Genomic DNA, 15,504 nt, shown 5'->3' on the forward strand with positions numbered 1-15,504 from the left:
GGAGTGAGTATTTAGATGAATTGAATTTTGAATAAGTAATTTTACTAAATTAGTAACTAATAAGGTACAAGGACTAAATCGTAAAAGTTATAAAAGTTAAAATATTTGAGGTTTTAATTGCTTAAGGAGTTAAAAAACAATTCAACCAAGACTCAAAATGGTAAATATACCGTTTCAAAAGATGGTGGACGATTAGGTATATTTTTTTTAATTGTAAAGTATGTTAAATTATAAATTGTTAATTTAATAAAACATAAATTAATGGAAGTTGTCATCCATTTCTTTCCTTCTTTCTTCTAAACCAATTTTGGCTATCAAATAAAACTTGGGAAGCCATTTTTGAAGGCTTCAATATTCGGTTAGGCTCATTTTTTGTAAATTTTATATTTTTGAGATCGTTGTAACTCGATCTAGCTTACTCGTATATCCTTTTTTAAAATTGTTAAAGTTTCAAAATTTTTCTATTGATGAATGCTTGAAGTTTTTGATGCTAAATGGTTAGATTAGAAGTTTAGATATGAAAAGGACTATTTTGTAAAGTAAAATTGTTAGTTTTGAATATAAGGACTAAAGTGTAAATATTTTGAAATTTGGTATAAATTTTTGTAATTATTGATAATAGAGGGCTGTAGAAGGATGTATTTAAAATAAGTTTAAAAATTGGAGCACAAATTTGAAAGTTATGACAATTTCGATTTTAGGAACTAAATTGAATAAAATGCAAAATTTTAGGGCATTAGAAAACTAAAATTGGACTGATACATTAATGTAATAGGTTGTTATAATATGTTTAGAATTAATAAATTGAATTGAATTATTTTATAGATCGAGAATTTAACCAAACCGAAGATAATCATGGAAAAACCAAAATTGTCGATTAATCCCTAAAGCTTCAATTTGTTTGCTGATCCAATCAAGTAAGTTCATGTGAGACTTACTTTATTAATTGATGATATATTTGTATTATATTGTTTTGCTTTATAGTGGAATTGCTATTATAATGGTTTTAACATCAAAAGGACTAAATCAAAAGTATGAAATGTATAATAGATATAAACAAATATGTAGTATTGAATGGTTATGTTGTGAGATGATATTCGTACAAGTTATACTTGTAGCCTTTTATATGGTAATGTGTGATGCTATGAAATATCTATATGTGAAATAGATATTTTCTAGCGAAATTGACTATTGGTATGAAGTAAATACTATGGAATTGATGGATTATAAATGGTTGGATGTTATATAATATAAGTTAGATTTGTACAAATTGAATTGGTATAATTTGGACACCATATTGAGGTGCATTGGTTTAGTTGAATGGAAATTACTGGATGTTGAGTTTGATTATGAAATTAATAAGTATTATAGTGATATTACATAGTTTAAATGTAAATGTATAGCTTGGAGCTTACGGTTTGTAACTCCGTAAATTAATTCATTTAAATTTCTAGTTTGATCCTTAGTTGTTCTCGAGTCAACTTAGGAGTTTTCGTAACCTCGCTTGAGACTCAATTTAGTTTATAAATCATATTTTGCATGATCTGTAACAACCCAATTTTTAGTGGCGTCGAAAACAGTGGTTTGAGACCACTAAATCCGATAAGTGAGTTCAAAAATTTTTATTATTTATTAATTACGAGTCAAGTGTGATTTAAGAAAGATTTTTGAATTGGTGATTTGTGTTTAGAAAGATTTATTAGGTAAAATGGTTTCAAAAACGAGGTATCGAGACCTCGATTTTATAAACCGAGCCATAAATATTTTTATAAATATTTACGGAGTATCATAAAAGGTAGTATTAAAGTTTCGTTAGAAAATTTTAACATTTTGATAGTTAATTAAATAAAAAGGACTAAATTGAAAAAGGTGCAAAACTTGTTAATTAAAGAAATATTGATTAAATAGCTTAAGTGGTAAATAAGGGAGGACCAAAAAGGCAATTAGACACCTATTAGAAGGTTGAGGCAGCATAAGCAGAGAAAAATCTTGAAATTAGGTGATTTAGGGGAAAATTTGACATTTGGGAAATTAAGAAAAAAATAAAACAAATAGTAAAAGATGATTTCTAGACATTTCATCTCAAAAATTCAGCCAAAAAGACACCATTGAAGAGCTCTTAAGAAGCTGGTTATCTATTTCATTTCATGTGAGTTCAATTCTTGCCTTTTTCTTGAATTTTTTGTGTTTTTAAGACTTTTACAATTAGGTCCAGCTATTTATGTCATTAGTTTAGATATTGAGTATCAAAAGTTGTATATTAGCCTAAAATATTTAGATAAACTATCAATTGAGAAAAAAAATTAGCTCAATTGGTAGACTAATTAGTGAGGGACTAAATCGCAAAAATTTTAAAAGTTGGGATAATGGTGTAATTTTGAAAATTTAGAGGTATTAATTGTGAAGGAATTGAAACTGAAATATATACTAATGAATGGATAATTTTACATTTTAGATCAAGAGCCCGTAGATAATCGTGAAAAAGGAAAATTAGCAGAATAGTCCCTGAATTACTACAAATCCTACAATTCAACTCAGGTAAGTTCGAATGGTTAAAATTTAATGTTTATTTATTAAATTAATGAATGGTACTATGTGCTTAATCATATCTATTGTTGAAAATAAAATTATTCTTAAAATTTGAAATCGAATTGAATGCTCAAAATAAGTGGAACGCGGGATTGAGTACAATTATTTTGTGGCAAATGATGAATTAACGGTAAAATGCAAAGGATGAATTGATTGCAAATGATGAATTGACGGTAAAATGAAAATGATGAATTGGCAGTATATGCAAAGGATGAATTGATGATAAAAGTACTCAAGTAAACCGAGGTTCAGCATTTGTTGCGAACTCTCGTGTTTACTTTCCATTTAGATCTCACAAGCTTTTGTTGACTCACATGAGTTCTGTTTAACCCTTATGGGTTTCCGATCAGCTCCTATAAGCTTCCGTTCAACCCTTATGGGTTTCTGTTTAGCACTTATATGCTTTTGTGCAGCCTTCGAGATTCTAAATACGATGTACTCATATCCATAAGTTGTTCCCGATTTGGTAAGATTTGGTAAAAGATTTACATGATTGAAAAAGGAAATGTGTTCATCAATTTATATTGTATTTGACAGGGAGAATGTATGATTTATTTACTAATTGATTTATTATATTAAGTTCGGTAAGATGTATGTTTAACCTATCGAACTTACTAAGCTTCATCAAGCTTACTTGTGTTGTTTAATGTTTTTGTAGATTAACGTGAGATCAAGAGATCGGATCTACACACCAAGCCACACTATCCTACTTAATTCAGTAGTTTTTACAATGTAAACTTTGGTTTATATGGCATGTATAGGGTTGGATTGGAAATGAACTAATTTGAAGTATGATTATTAATGATATATACTTGTATGTATGTAATTAGTAGTAGAATTTGAGAAATCAATGAAATGGGTTAAATTGATAAGTTTACGTAATTGAGTATTGTGATGTTATGTCATGCTTAAGACATGATTTTGGCTTATGGTAATTGCTTGTTTAGGGTTTATTGATGTATTGAAATGTTGAGTATAGGTTGATATCAAAATGGGTGAGAAAAGCGGCCTAAAAATGGTCTATTTTCGTCCACACAGGTGTGTCTCTCAGCCGTGTGTCATGTGCACGGACGTGTGGTTTGGCCGTGTGTCCCCTACATCTTTAAATTTTAGAAACAGAATGCTCATGTATTTTCACATGGGTAGAGACACGGGTGTGTCTCAGCCGTGTATGTCACATGGTTCTAGCACATGGGCGTGTGACTTGTCCGTTTGAACACTACACCTTAGTTATTGAAGTCAGTATGCTCACACTATAACACCCCGATCCGTGTCCGTCGCTGGATTAGAGTTACGAGGCATTACCGATCAAAACCTGACTCAGAAATTTTTTTCACTCAACCACGAAATTTCATTCTATATATATATATATATATATATATATATTTATTTATTTATTTATTTATTATCACATAACCATTTAAAATCAAACATGCATCTTTAATTAAATTTCATATACTAACCATGTTTCAACAGTTCATCCATATCATTATCATTTACCTAATCAAAATTTAATATCATAAATCAAACATTTATCCAAGCATTTATTCACCAAAATTGGGCAGCATATATATACCAATTTGGATAGTACTTATACACAAAATTTGACAGCGTGTATATACAAAATTGGACAGCATTTATTCACCAAAATTGGGCAGCATATATATACCAATTTGGACAGCACTTATACACAAAATTTGACAACATGTATATACAAAATTGGACAGCATTTATTCACCAAAATTTGGCAGCATATATGTAGCAATTTTAGACCATTAAAGCATATGCATTACTACCGAATTCAAACCAAAAGAGATAAGCCATTTTCGCATGGCTTTTAAATACATATACACATTGGTTCCAAAATCAATATTTTAACTATGCTATACATGCCATATATTTGAGAACGATTTAGCAAAATACCAAAAGAAAATATCGATAGTGTGACGAGCTTAGCTGACGATCCCCGAACACGTAGCGATCACCAAAATCTATACATCAAAACAATTATCCAACACATTGTAAGCTAATTTAGCTTAGTAAGTTATAAGCAAATAAACTCTACTATTTAAACCGATATCTCAAATAATATTCAACCAATTCATACTACTAAATCATCTTACCTTTAGCTTACCATATCATAAGATAATTATTCACTTATTACTATGATTTAACTAAAATCAATATAATTACATGACCATAAACATTTCTTCAAATTTAATCACAAGACCAAATACATTATGCATTTCCTCATCATGTAATATAAAGAATCATATTATATATATATATATATGATTCCAAATACAATCACCACATAGGTTTAATACCTACAAAGCTTAACCTTAAAATACAACCATAATGGTTATTACTCAAGAATTACAAGTATTTACTCATTTTAATAATCGCGATTTCTCAATAAGACAAGTACTCAATACTAATAGTTATTCGAAAATATTTAATAAGTTCGCACACTTAGTGTTCAATAATCAAACTCGCACACTTAGTGCTTTGCCATTAAACTCACACACTTAGTGCTTTACAATTAAACTCGCACACTTAGTGATTTACAATTAAATTCGCACACTTAGTGTCGAAAGTCAACAACTCAATACATCTTATTTCAAAAATTTTATCACTTCATGTATATATATATATATATCATTCAATTCAGCATAATTATTTAGATACTAAACTGATTTTAAAACGATACAATTATATATATGCTTAATAACTTACCTCGGATGTCGTCGACTAATAGATCGGCTACTCAACTACTTTCGATTTCCCCCGATCTAAATCCGATTTCTTGGTTTCTTGATCTAAACATGTTCAAATAAATCTCATTTAAACATTTTTTTCATTCAATTTAGTCTAAGAACATATAAATGGGAAAATTAAAATTTTGCCCCTAACATTTCACACTTTTTACAATTTAATCCTTTTTGCTCAAAACAAAAAATACACAAATTTTGACTACACTCCTTAAGGGCCGAATGTACATATTGTTCATACAAATCCTCATATTTCATTTATTTCACATTTTAATCCCTCAAAAATTTAATTTCACAATTTAACTCTAATTACTCAATTTCACCAAAACTTCCAATACAAAACATATTAATCTAAAATGTATCTTTCATTATTCATCATCAAACATCACATAACAAAAATGTTCATCAATGGCACAACTCAAAATATTCATCAAAATTAAAAATTCAAACATGGGTCGGATAGTATTCGAAACAACGATCTCAAAAACGTAAAAATTATCAAAAACCGAAACCAACCCATACCTTAATTTATCTTTAGAAGTGCCGAACATTCAAAAAGAAACCATGCATGAGTTCTCTTACACATTCGGCTTTCAAATATGATAAAAATCATCTTTTCTTAGTTTATTTTAACATATATACATTATAATTATTAAATTACTTAATTAACCTTATTATAATAAATATATAAAACATATATGTAAAGGGCAATGTTGTCATATGTCATCCACTAACTATATTTTGGTCTAATTACATCTTTAAACCTCCCACTTAAAAAGACAACAACAAATAAGTGCTTTTAAAATTTAACATCTAAATTTTTATTTTACGCGATTAAATCATTTTTTATCAAATTGAACCTTCAAACGATAAAATTTCCACACGATTTTTTCACACCTATAACTTAACATATAATAAACACTAAAAATAATATAAAAATATTTTTCTGACTCGAATTCGTGGTTTTGAAACCACTATATCCAATTAGGGTCAAAATTGGGCTATTACACACACGACCTAGCACACGGGCGTGTGGCTTGGCCGTGTGACTCAAGTCAGTAGCCACCCTAATTTGGACACAGACTGGGACATGGCTGTGTGCCTCTTCTTCAAATACTCACACGGCCTGAGACATGGGCGTGTCTCTCGACCGTGTGAAACACACGGGCATGTATCCCCTGTACCTAGGCAAAATTTTGAGATTTTGTGAAAAATTCTCTGAGTTTCCAGTTTGGTCTCAACTTGATTCTAAGGTGTATTTTGGGCCTCAAGGGCTCATATAAATGACAATATGAATGAATTGTGATTGGTCTCTAATATGTGTGTTAAATGATATAAAATGTTCATAATTGGTCTGTAAAGTTCGGTAATGCTCCGTAACCCTATTCAGGCGACGGATATAGGTTAGGGGTGTTACGTGATCTATGAAGTATTTTATTGTTTAATTGAAATTTTAAGCCTACATTGAATGTGATATGTTTCGGTAATTGTAGTAACATTCTGTAGCTCGGGTTTGAAGACCGGACTGGGTAAACGGTGTTACATAAGTTCCTTTAAGTGGGTTGATTTTCACATTTGAGCTTGATGCTTTCACATTACAAGCATCATTCAAAGCCCAAAGATTTTGTTTAAAAATTTCCAACTTTAAATATGGTAAGTTATGTTGCCTGCTGCAATGCTAACAACAATGGCCACTATCACTAACATTGTGTGAGCCACTGCTAACATACTTGCCTCAACAATAAAACCTCTATCGAGGTTGAACAAGGCTTCCATATTTATAGCACAAATCTAATTTCACTACAAAAACTTTAATCCATCATGATCTATCAAATCTCTTCAAGTTAATTACCCTTTATATATACAAAGGATTAGGATAAATCTTCATAAAGTCAACCCATATCATCTTGGATTGCATATCTCAATATATAAGTTAAGTATATCATATAAGAATCCTCGAAAAATAACATTGCTTTATTCAATATCTTCTCCAATTATAAACACAAGATTGTTTGCACAAACCCTAAAATAGGTGCAAGCAAATAGCCAATATATTTTGATCAAACATTCCAATAAATAAGTCAAGTTATAAAGCTTGCTAATGCTAAGTGCAATGGCCTCTACTCTAAAACTTGCCTCAACACTAAGAAATAAGAATTTTGTTGCACCAAGTTCAATAATTTGGTATGACAACTGTAAAAGCCAAAGTATAAGTTCTAGCTTTGTGGTTGGAGTACATTTGTAGAAGCCAATTTGTTTGGCATAATAGTATCATTTGACGAATTTTTCTTAACAAAGTTTTGTGGATATTTCTATGGAAACGAAATTTTTTGGGGTAATTGTATCCCTTGAAAGATTTTTGCATCTTTTAAGGAAATGTTTTTGAAGCTAAATTGTTGGCATTATTGTTATGGAAGCATTTTATGGATATGCGCAAGGCATGTATTTATTGTTTACGAGCAAATTTGTAACATAAAGTTTCCATGTGCTACATGTAGCAAATGTTTAGGTTGAGTAAAGTAAGATTTTTTTCGTTTGTGGAGTGGGAATTTATGCTATAGAGTGGGATCTATAGAGAAAAAATGTAGAATAGGATTGTAAGCTATAAAACACCAATTTAACCCGTGGTGCCAAGTTTCAAGATGTTGTAAAATTTTTACGATGCATATATGTACCCAAGAATAACATGAAAGAAATTGTAAGGAGTTGTAGAAGCTAATATAACATGTGTGTACTTGAAAGCAAGACGATTGGAGATATAAGAAGTTGTAGAATGTAAATGTTATAGGACAAAGATGCATAGGTTGCATAGTAGATCATATAAGTACACGAAAAAAAGCTAAAGCTACAGAAAGGTAATAGTGCTTGAGTTGAAAGAAATTGAAGTTATTCTAAAGCTTGCACCATTGGGTCTATAAAATTTGGTTTGCAAAATCATAGCTACAAAGACATAGTTGAAAAATTGTGGTTTCACAAAATCATCGTCACAGAATTGTCACCACAAAATCTATGTTGCAAAATCACCACCACATAATCTAAGTTGAGAATTATAAGCAGGTAAGAGTATAAGCTATAAAAGTCACAAACAACATGCCAAAAAAGAAAAGTTTCAAGAAGCTAATGTTAGTGCAGAACTTTGGTGAGGAAAACCTTGAACACATGAACAAAATACAAACAACAACTTGAACTGAAAAACGAAGAAATAGGACAAGACTCCAAGGCATGCATTAAGCCACTATCTTTAGAACCCCACTATCTTTAAGGTTCTATTTGCCTACACCTACATTCGGTATGCAAATGAATTTCAAGAAAATGAACCTCGAGGATACAATGAAGTCCAATGACTATTATGTTTTGCACTGACAAAAATAATTTATTAAGCATTAAGTAGAGTATAACAAGAAAATCAATTCTATAAAGAAATTTTGCAGTAAGTTTTTATAGAACAATCTAATAATAGTAGAAGATGGAGGAATGATCAAAAGAACTTTTTAAGAATTTTTAGTATGTTTTTCACATGAAATCTCACTCCTATTTATAGGAACTCTCATGTTTCTTTATAGAGACATAACTTTCAAATTTTTTCTTTTTGAATAACCACATCATCAAAAGAGACATAATTATTCTACTAATATCTCATAACTATTCAAGTAATATTACTTGTATAGTTCTAATTCTTTATCAAAAATCAAGTGATATAACTCTTGATCAATAAACAAAAGATATTACATCATTTCATTTATACTTATTGGAACACTATAGATACTTGAAAATGCTCCAATAGCTAAAATGATCTAAAGGAAACTAATATAACATATTTGTAAAAAGTTACAGGACCATAAAAGTTACAAGAAGCTGTAAAGAACTACATAGAGCTAGAAGATACCACATAAGATATTTACAATGCAAAGTTGTAGAGGCTATAGAGTAGAGATGGGCACCAAAATAACATTATGATAAGAAACAGACATACTGAATTTACAATGTCGAACTACAAAGGTTGTGGAGTGAGTTCCAAAGAAATGAAATAAAGCAATATAACATATCTATGAATAAAATTGTGATGATGTAGAGTGGAATTTGTAGAGCAAAATCTGCAAAGCAAAGCTATAAAGGATAAAGAAGTTGTAATGTGTGTAAGAAGTTACATGAATATGGAATATGTATTCAAAATTATAACATAACATAATTAAGCTATAAGAAGCTATAGTAAACTGTGAGGACGTGGAGAAAGCCAACATGAAGCCAATGTTTAAGCTACTATCAGCTAAAAGCTACCAGAACTACAAGAATATGGTCAAAACACAATATGCATGCATCCAAAATAGGGCTTTCCATGGGTCGAGGCCCAATTCCAAAAAAAAAATCATAAATAACATTTTATTGTTAAAAAAATATTAAATATATTTTTTAATTAACATTTTATATATTTCATAATTAAATTTAAATTAAAAATATTTTTTATTTTTTAAATTGAATTCGGGTTGGCCCGACCCTGCCGTACAAAAATTATTGTCCAAACTTGGCCCAAGTCGGGTCGCGCCTATAAAGTTGAGCAGACTACTTGGTCCTTAGACATGTTTAGTCCAAAACCAAAACGAAAAAGGCTGCAATAAGCCGCTGAAAGTATGTGCACCCAAAACTAATGCAAAAGTAAATGTAAGAAGTATACGTATACCCAAAAAAAACATAAGAAAATATACAGAAAATTGGGGAAAAATATACATTATTCTCACCCAAAAATAACATAAAAGAAGTTGAAGGAAGTTCGAGGAGCCAACATACGACTTGCTCACTAGAAAGTTGTAGGAAGCTATAGAATTTATAAGAAGTTGTAAAAGCATAACTTAATTTGAGTTACAGAGCAAGATTTTATAGTTGATAAAGCTAAGAGAAACCCACAAATTTGAGTTATAGAATTGAGGTTGCAAAATTTGGATTACAAAATCATCATTACAATTTTGGTCATAAATTCATGACCGCAAAATCAAGACCACTTGTAACACCCTTACCTATCTCCGCCGCTAGATTAGAGTTATGGAGCATTACCGTACAATCAAAAACATTTAACATCATAATATTTAACTAAATCAAATATATCATATTTCATTCAACCACATGCATTATGTCCCTAAATCGAGCCCTCGAGGCCCTAAAAAACAGATTAGAAGTGATTCAGGACTAATTTGAAACAAAATAGAAAGTTTAAGAAAGAGATACAAAAATCGTAAGATGATAATAGAGTAAAAAATATGTGGGAGAGATCATACATGAGGTGAAAATAAAACTCAATATTTTAAATTGATTCATAGGTTGTCCAAATATTGAAATAACAATCTTGGTTGTTAAGAGCTATTAACATCTCTTTCTCATGTGAACTTGAATGATGTAGATACTTCATTCTTTATATAAGAAGCATCTATATCTATATACCATATTTTAGTGGTTGATACAAATATATTTAAGTTATGTAAGCTTTTACTTTATTTTAAGCAACAGCTCCTTTCGGACTAAGCAATTGAATTGATGCTTTTAGTGAATATTAACAGAGGTAAACGTTGAAATAACTGTTAAAGGATTATCAACACAAAATAGATAACAATAGTGAAGGGATTTTCTTTATGCGAAGCCCATAATCTTTCAATTATTATTTTGTGAATTTTTGGCTTCTGAAAAGTATTTTACATCACAAAACATGTATATTTATGTAATAGAGATCCACCAGCTGTTTTTCCAGAATAAATTACTTAAAATGGCAATTTTTTTAAAAAAAATTACGAGATTAGACCATTTTCTTGAAAAATTATGGGAATATGCTGATTTTATGAAAACGCTTCCAACTAGAAATGTTTTCAAGTGATATGCAGAAAAGCGCTTCCAGCTGGAAGCGTTTTTAGCGTATTTGTAGGAAAATACTTCCAGTTGGAAGCATTCCCCACTCCCTAACGGTCATATACCATTTTTTATATAACCCACCATTTCATTTTTTCTTTAATTCAATCTCAACTCTCTCTCACATTCTAAAAATCTCTCTTAAATTTCTCTCAACTCTTTCATAATTTCTCACTAAAAAATTATTTCTTTCTCAACTCTATTTTTTAAAGCAATTGTCTTAATATTTTCGTAAAATATTTTTATATTACAATTTATTTTGTGTTTTCCAAAATTAACAATGACACAATCTTTAATCCATTTTGATAATAAGCACATTTCGTCTATCAATTGCAAATGGTAAGAATTTTTTATTATATTTAATGTAATTTAATTTAAATATTTTATTGGTATATTGAAATTTAATATTTTGTATGTTTTTTATATATAGGCGAAAGATTAAATTTTGGAGACTTATATTCGTAATTTACTTGATCTTTCATCACTTGTAATCGAACCACACTTAAGAGAAGCTGAATTTTTGCACGTCGCCCTTATTGGTCGGGGTGTAAATTGGAGCCCACATTGTAAGCACGTTGGTGGAAAGATGAGAACCTGAGATGCACACATTTCATCTTCCATGCGACGAGTACACTATCCCTTTAGAGGATATTTAGTTACAGCTGGGGTTACCAGTGGATGGGTCGATAGTTACTGGGTCAGTTCACGCAGCTAATTGGAGAGATGAATGCGAGAAACTTTTGGAGCGAGTTTTGGAGACCATTTATAGAGCCCGGATAGATATGAATTGGCTAAGACGAAATTTTAATGGGCTCGATAAGGATTTGACTAAAGTCCAAAGGGTACAACACGCTTGGGCGTACATCCTTATGATTATTGGGGGTCTCCTAATGCCAGATAAGTCATGAAATCTCATCCATTTAACGTGACTTCTAAAACTTTTCAACTTTAAAGAAGCGAGCAAACTCAACTAGGGGTCAGTCGTGTTGGTAACGTTGTACAGGGAGATGTGTCGGGCGACCGAACCATAAAATCAAAATCAATGGTTGCATGCTTCTACAACAATCATGGGTGCGGTATCGACTGCAATTTTTACATCCTCAAGCGGACTACCCTTATACACTCCCACTCATAACAAGGTAAATTTCATTAGATAATATATTTACCAAAATAAAATTATTTAAAATTTAAATTGTTGTGTTAACATATTATTTCAATAGGTGGAACCATGGGCTTAGTTACGTGGGACTACCTGATAAGCTTCGAGATATATGGTTTCTATTAAACCAATGACCGGAAGCGAATGTATGTATTTTTTAAATTTGAATTATATAATATTAACATAGTTCATTTAAGAATTAGTAGTATATAGATAACTAATTTTTTTTATTATTTTAATATAGTTTGAATGAATACCTTACTCCGGTTCGACAATTCAAGAATGCATCCCATCAAAATTCTTAGTCAATCCCAACATCTGGCACGTGAAGGTGCCATTGGTAATGTACGCTACCGTGGAGATACATGAGTCGGGTAGAGTGTTGCGGCAATTCAGCTTCAGGCAATTGATTCCAATGACACCCCAAGACATCGAAGATCTGCATCATGTCGACTTGCAGGGGAGGACGGATGAGAATTGGATTACATTCCATGTAACAGTCCAATTTAGACCCTAGTCGGACAGTGGTTTTGGGACCACAAATTTGAGTCAGAAAAATATTTTAATATTATTTTCCGTGCTTATAGTATGTGAATTGATATGTGTGAAATTTTCATGATTTAATTTATCCGTTTGTGTGCTTAATTTGTGAAAAGGGCTAAATCGAATAAAAAGTAAAAGTGGCATTCTTATTGTTAATATGCTAATTTGTTATGATTTGATTTATGAAAAGTTTTTAAAAGGTTATTGTGCGATTAAAAAGTTAGTGGACATTTATGTCCATGATTCAAATGACTTAAATTATTGTTTTATTTAGGTTAAAATAGTAAAAAGGTTAATAACATTAAATTAAATAAAATAAAACATAAAAAAAGGCCATGCATGTTCATTTTATTTGGCCGAAAGTTGAGAAAGGAAAATAAGCTCTTGAGCTTTCAAGTATTCGGCACTTTGGAGCCAAAAATTTGGTATGTTTCTTGTTCGATTTTTAATAATTTCTACGTTTTTGATATCGTTGCTTCGTATTCTAGCTAGCTCGTGTGTTAATTTTTGAATTGGTTGATAAATTTTTGAGTTGCCGTTGATGATAGCTTGATTTTTTTGTTTCTTAATGATGAAAAATAAATATTTGTTGATAGATTATTAAATTTTGTTAAGTAATTTTTGATAAAAAATTCAAATTAGGGATTTAATTGTAAAAATGAGAAATTGAGGGGATAAAATGTGAAAAAAATGAAATATGTGGGCCTATATGAGCTACAGGAATATTCAGCCAAGCTATGATGTTGTCAAATTTTGAATATTTTTTGTTTTGTGAAATAAGGACTAAATTGTGAAAAATGTGAAATGTTAGGGGTTAAATTACAATTTGCCCATTTATGTATTTTTAGAATAAATTTGAATGAAATGTGTTATTAAATAGCTAAATTTGAATTTATTTAGATCAAGAACAAAAGAAAACAGAATTAGAACGGGGGAAGTCGAAAGTGGTCAAGTAGTCGATTCCATCGGCTTGTCTTCGTCCGAGGTCAGTTCGTAAGTAAATTATTGAAGTTAAATTTACTGTATTTATTTTATGTATAGCTTAATCTAAATTTGTATGTGTACCTTATAATGTCGAATTGTATTTGACAAATGATGATTAATTACGAGTTTTTAATTGATTGATTTATGACATCCGAAAGTCATACGAACTACAGAAATACTGAAATGTGACATCGTGTAAGACCATGTCTGGAACGTTAGCCTCGATTTGAGATTTTCGTGTAAGACCATGTCTGGGACATTGGCGTCGTATATGATTACGTGTAAGACCCTGTCTGGGACAGTGGAATCGTTGTTTGATTACATGTAAGACCACGTTTGGGACGTTGGCATTGTACGAGCTTTTTGAGTCGATCGAGTATCATTTCTTTGAATCTGAAAGGTATAACGGGAAACCATACGGTAAAACTGAATGTGAGTTTGAGCTAAACAATTCAGGTATGTTTAAGTTATACAAAATTGAAAGTAAAGGTAGGTAGTATATATATAACATGAAAAGATGAATTAATCTTATAAAAATGACTATATATGTATGTGTACCTGAATGGTAGAATTCGGCCTACCGGTGTAATTTTTTATAAGTTCTTTGAAAATTATGTGCTTACAACTTACTAAGCTATTTAAGCTTACTGTGTGCTTGTTCATTCATTGTTTTATAGATTTTGGAATCTTGTTACGAGCTCGGGAGTCGTCAAGAAAGTCCGTCACACTATCGATCTCTATCTCGGTATTTTGAAAATTTGAATTTTTGAACATATGGCATGTATAGGCTAGTATTTGTCTTGTTTAGTCATAAAGTGTGTACATATAATTAGTCATGTGAAAATCGCTTAATTAATCTTGATATTAATACTTATGTGTTCGGTATGGTAATAGTATATTATGAAAATATATTTCATGGTATTTATATATGTATGGTATTTGATTATATAGATTTGTTATAATGTTTAAGCTTGTGCATTATGGTCGAGTTTGAACCTATTATGAAAATAGGTTATCGGTATATATGTATATATATATGTATGAGATGTGAAAATAATTTTGAATGATGGATAGTTGTATAATTTAGCTTAGTAATGTAGTAATGATAGATATGTAATGGATAAGCATGCATATATTATATAGGTTTCGATAAATGAATTTTTAGGTATAGTTCATGATGAAATTGACATGATTTATTTTGGAGGTTAATTGTGATGATTGAATATGTGGTTAAGGGATTGGCTATGTGTATGAAAGTTTTAAGTATGTGATTTAAGTGTACTTAAAGTATTATATATATATATTCAAAATGGTTCAAAATAGCATGGTCTCTTGCACATAAAATTGTAATGAGAAAAATGTATGATTTGGTGTTATAATCTAAGGTATAATTATCTTGGAAATAGTTTGTGAGTTAGTATATAATGTGTATGCAAATTCGGATATTCAAGAGTGAAAATAAATGTATAAACTAGTAATATAACCACTTAAGGTTGGTTTACTATGAATAGGTTCGTGTGGGTATGATATGTTTCAATATGAGTGAAGTGGTATATTTGGCCTTAC

Source organism: Gossypium raimondii, chromosome 11 (assembly GCF_025698545.1).
Source record: "Gossypium raimondii isolate GPD5lz chromosome 11, ASM2569854v1, whole genome shotgun sequence".
Taxonomy (NCBI): Eukaryota; Viridiplantae; Streptophyta; class Magnoliopsida; order Malvales; family Malvaceae; genus Gossypium; species Gossypium raimondii.